Source organism: Pistacia vera, unplaced genomic scaffold, assembly GCF_008641045.1.
Source record: "Pistacia vera cultivar Batoury unplaced genomic scaffold, PisVer_v2 Contig153, whole genome shotgun sequence".
NCBI classification, from domain to species: Eukaryota; Viridiplantae; Streptophyta; class Magnoliopsida; order Sapindales; family Anacardiaceae; genus Pistacia; species Pistacia vera.
In genome coordinates this window covers 528,196-534,200 of record NW_022195608.1, presented here as the reverse complement: position 1 = coordinate 534,200, position 6,005 = coordinate 528,196, and positions in this window count along the sequence as shown.

Below are 6,005 nucleotides of genomic sequence, written 5' to 3'. Positions count from 1 at the left end.
ATGCTGTGCTGGAAGTTTGGTTTGCCGAATGTATGAAAACCTGGAAAAAGTTTTGCTCTGCATGGACATGCATGGGAGTGCTTCACGGTTCAATGGTTTAAGTTTTACTGTAATTTAATGTTAATCCTTGTATTTATTGGCTCAGATTTTTTGTAATGAAGTTGTTAGTATTTTGAGTGGTTTAGCTGAGATTAAGGAAAAGTTTCTAATGGTTGTTGAAACAGTAAGTAGAAGTATGTTATATGCAGACTTTTGTCTAATGAAAAATATGTCCAGTTTTTTAGTTTTTATCTTTCTTCTTCTTTGCACAACCAGCATCACAAAAACGAATAGTAACAGAGTAAAAGGTAACATTAATTTCCCGATAAACACTGTGAGGTCCTACTTTTCAGACTTCTGTTCCAGAGAAGTTCCATGGATGATGGATGCTATAAAGAACATCAATCTATGATGATGGAAAAGATGGTAATGAACATCAAGTGGATTGGTTCTATGTAAGCATGGCACTTGGATTTATGGTGGGTCTCTGGGCTTTAATAAATCCATTACTCGTCAGTAGAAGATGGAGGTTTATGTATTATAATATCTTAGATAGTCTTTGGATCAAATCTGGCAGTGTTGTAAGAAACTGTTATGGGTTGTTTTCTATTTGAAGCTATGTCTGTACTTTGTTTAAAGTACTACAATCATGATTATCTGAAGTGTTACAATAAATATCAAAGTTTGTTTGCTTCTGCTCCAGAAAAAGGGTTCTTCTTTATTTATTTTTCTTGGGGTAAAAGTCAAATGTTAGTTTCTCTCAGGGGATTTTAGTAGTAAATTGTCTGCGTTAGCTTCATTCTGAAAGGTTTTTATTTTTTAGATATACGATATATCAAACACCGCTCTTTCATATTTTACTTCTTTATATGGAATTGATCTGACATAACCATAGTTTCTCTTTAGCGCCATATATAGTTTCTCTTTAACAGAGCTTGGAATAGGGGATCCCAGATCGTAGTAATTTCCTAGGAGGTCATAGTGATGACCAAATTTTCTCTTTAGTTCCTAACTTGAATAGGAATTGAAACAGGGATCCTAAACAGAATGAATAAAACTTAGAATCAAGACACTATTTCTCTACAAACTAAGCAAAAATTACACAACTTTAAATAATTAAGAATGGCAAGTTATAGAAAGTTTATTCTATGGATGACTTGTCGTTCATTAAATTTTTAATAGATGATATGTTGTCCGACATTACAAATGAGTTGATTAAATTTTTAACAGAAGATATATCGTTCACTGTTACAAATGAATAGATGATAACATCATCTATATTCTCTTTTATTTTAGGGGTCTCAAGGGACATTAATAAGCTATTTTTGTTTTGGTAACTCACAAATAGAATGTTGGAGCATTGTTGTCCTTAAATTTGTCACAGAATTCTCTTACGGGAAGAATTCCTAAGAATATTGGTGCTATGGGATCATTATTCTCAATTGATTTCTTTGCAAACTAGCTTTGTGGTGAAATCCCACAGAGCATTTCAAGTTTGTTAATGTTGAATCATTTGCACTTATCTTATAACAACTTGAGTGGGAGAATTCCTTTTAGCACTCAACTTCAAAGCTTTGATGCATCCAACTATATTGGCAACAGACTTTTGGACCTCCACTTCCTAATTGTACTGACGATACTATTTCAAAACCTTTACCTGACCACAAAAATGGAGAGGAAATTGACGATTATGGAGATGAAGTGGATTGGTTCTATGCAAGCATGAAGCTTGGATTTGTGGTTGGCTTCTGGAATTTTATAGGTCCTTTATTAATCATCAGAAGATGGAGGTTCATATATTGTGATTTCTTGGACTCCCTTAGTTACATGTTTTACAGTGTTGTAAGAAGGTGTTAGTAAAAATTTTGTGTGAAGCTGTGTCAGTTTATGTACTTCAATTATCAAATGGAGAGTTATAATAAATGTGGGAACTCTATTCGTGTGTGTGCGCGATTGAAGGTGTAATTTAAAGTATAATTTTGCAAACACGTAAAAGAATGGATCAACGGAATGATGTTGTCTTGAAACAGAAGATATAATATTAGTCTTGTGACATGAGGTTATTCTGTGTCTCTCTAGTTAGGAATTAACACCCTTGATTTCAGCCATTGATCAATCTTTGTTTGATTTTGGTTAACACCCATGATTTCAGCCATTGATCAAGCTTTTGTTGATTTGGGCTAACAGTGTGATAAGAAGAAGACGTAACAAAGAGGTTAAGTAAGCAAGTACTGCCAGCATTTCTCCATCATTCATTCACTTCAATGATATATTAAACTTGAAGGAGGGGGTGGTTGGAAAATTCAATTAAAACTTTGATACTTTTCTATTGTACCATTATTGACTAATTAAATCAAAGTTTGATATTCTGTCCTCTTTAATTGACTTGAAGTCTACTCTGTTAATTGGACCACTAAAATTAGAAGAATTTGCATCTTTCCAAAATGTGTGATGAGAAGTCACCACTAGTTCTCTATCAATCTAGCTTCAACTATTAATTCGCACCAACATACACGCACTAGTTAGTGTTGATTCGTATTTTGTCCTTTTTTAACTGACATAGAGTCAACTGAAGTGATTGAAGACTGAAAATGATATACAACTTTCTGAGTTTGACTCCCATATGCTATTGTTGATATCTTGCAGTTGATAATATATCATCATTCACATTTTCTAGCTATTAGGGTTTAGTTTGTGGCAAAGATGATCATCCATGTTTACATAATTGATCTAGAGATGTAGAGATGAACAAATCTTTTGGATGATGATCAATCATTCTTTATTGACTAATTAAATGTCCTTTAAATCAACGGTAAGAATTTCCTGAAACTTACACAGTAGATATGTGAGGTCCTACTTTTCAGACTTTTGTTCCAGATGAGCTGGATAAGCTAAGCCATTAAATTGGCCATTCATGAGAAGTTCCATGGATGAATAGATTTACTCGGGTCATATGAATAGGATTTGGCTTGGAGTCTACAAACTTTATTAATGTGAACCATTGAAATTAATTGGATGGATGAAAAGTTGCAGTTGTCTTTGTAGTATGAAATGATACTTTCTATTTACTTTATAAATAACCTCTAGCTCCAAGCATTACAGATGGTATTGACATATTGTTAAAATCATTCTTAATTTCTTAATGATTTAATGGTGATGAACAAACTTTCTCTTTAATTTCTAATTTGAACTTGAAACAGGGGCCTGAAACAGAGTGAATAACTAAAGTAATTAGAATTGTGGACACTAGTAATATTTCTCAACAATTTTTCTGGAACCATACCGATATGTATCAATAACTTCAGTGCCATGACGACAATGAGCTCTAATGACCATGAAATGGATATAGGTTACATGGAGGATTCATTTCTTGTGAATAAAGGTCAACTTGTTGAATATAACACAATTCTGAAGTTTGTGAGAGTCATATACCTTTTAGAAAATACTTTCTCGGGAGAGATTACTATGGAAGTGATAAATCTTACAACATTGCAGTCACTGAATCTTTCACACAATTCTTTACAGGTAGAATTCCTGAGAATATAGGTGCTATGACATTAGTGGAGTTGATTGATTTCTCCACAAATCAACTTTCTACTGAAATCTTATTTTGAATGCACTGAAATGGGTGTGGTAGACTAATAGAAATTATAAAAGAGTACAAAGTTTCTGCTAATTATATTTTTTGTTACTTCTCCGGATTGAATTCTGAGATGTATTTTTCATCATGTGCAATCCGTTTCTCATCGGAATTTTCAATCACAGGGATCACTGTGGATATAGTTATTTCTACCCCTGATGATTAACGTTCATGTAAATGTATTTGATCCAAAACATATTCACTTGATTGAGGAATAAAAACTTGTAAACTAATTACGTTGTCAATGTAAAGATCAAGTGATGCTGAATCACAGTAAGTTGCCATGGAAGGATACTCGTATCAGTTTCAGAAAACTGTTTTCAGTGTAGTGCCAAAAGCCTTTATTATATTGAATCGATTGGTTCTCACAAGTGGAATCATAATTGCTTCATAGATACTGTTTCTGTTGGAGCACCATGTATCTGAAATTATAAAAGAAAGCCTTGAGAAAATAAGTTTGAAGACCTCTCCCAGAAGATAATTTTTTGAACATAAATCATTAAAATGTTCTATATCTTTTCTTTCTCCAAATGTTGTGTGAAATGTTGATATGGACAGTAAGAAAAATCAAAGTTTCATATTTTGTCCTCCTTAATTGACTTGAAGTCTACTCTGTTAATTGGACCTACTAAAATTAGAAGTACTTGCATCTTTTCCAAAATGTGTAATGAGATATTATTGATCATGTGTAAATGATACCAATTATTTTGTTTTTTGTTTTCTTTCTTTAACGGATCAATTTTTCAAAATTACTTATATTTTTCACGTCAATATTATTAGGCCACGGGGTCCCATATTTTTGAAAGTTTGATGCAGAAGTAATTGTTATTTTGGGTCAATTGACTATGAGGCCATGGGGGTCCCTTATCTTTGAAACAGGGGATCTTGGAGCCCCGTAGCCCACTGACATCTTTGAAACCATATGCAAACTTTTCAAATTGGACTGTGAAATGCCATTACCAGTGTCTTGCGATTGTTGATATTCTTATTCACATTTTCTGTTGCAGGGGTGGTTGAGTAGATTACAATATAATCCCTGCACTTCTGTGTGTAATACAGTAAAAGGTAACATTAATTTCCAGTTAAATACTGTGAGGTCCTACTTATCAGACTTCTGTTTCAGAAGAGCTGGATAAATGGAGTAATTGGTCATTCGTGAGAAGTTCCATGGATGATGGATGCTATAAAGAACATCAATCTTCTTTCTTTATTATTTTTATTTTATTTTATTTCTTTTAGGTAAAAGTCAAATGTTAGTTTCTCTTAGGGGAATTCAACAATAAATTGTCTGCATTACGGCTTCATTCTAAAAGGTCTTTATTTTTTAGATATATGATATATCAAAACTGCTATCTCATATTTTACTTCGTTATATGGAGTTGATCTGGCATAATCATAGTTTCTCTTTATTCTTTAACACCATATATAGTTTGATGAAGTTTGAATATTGACAGTATATTGATAAAACTGATTATAATATTTCTCACACTTTACAAACGAATACAGTGCTAAATATATACAGATAATTTAAGAATTATTTTAGGAAAGCTAGCTATAATTGTGGCTGTGAAGATTGTAACCATTGTGAGCCTTGATTCTTGGCTGACTCTTGGCTATTAGTCCAGCTGTTGTCCTTGATTCTTAGCTGTTCTTTTGTGATTAGATTTGGTCCATGAGCTGTAGCATGATCTGTAGAATGGTCTCTAATACGCCCCCGCAAGATAGGGCTGCCATCGGCAAGTCCAATCTTGATTCTTAGTTGTTCAGTGCGTTGTTTGGACAAGGGCTTGGTGAGGAGATCGGCAAGTTGATCTTGAGTATTTACATGATGAACTTTCAGCATGCCTTTCTGAACCATATCCCGAACAAAGTGAAGATCTATTTGAATGTGCTTCATCCGAGAGTGTTGTACAGGATTATAACTAAGTTGGGTGGCACCCAAGTTGTCACAAAGCAATGTTGGTGGGGAAGAGAGAGTCAGGCTGAGTTCCTTAAATAGGGACAGTAACCAGATGGTTTCAGAGGCAGCATTTGCAAGGGCTCTATATTCCGCTTCGGTGGATGATCTTGCAACAGCCCTTTTTTTTTTTTGAACTCCAAGAAATTGGATTGGAACCAAGGAAGCAAATATAGGCAGATGTTGAGCTTCTATCATCATAGTTGCTGGCCCAATCAGCGTCAGTATAAGTAATTAGAGTTGGTCCAGGAACTGTAGCTTTGCAAATGTGAATGCCATGATAAATGGTATGCTTCACATATCGTAGAAGTCTCTTTGCTGCTGTCCAGTGCGTAGCAGTAGGTTTATACATGAATTGTGAAAGTTTGT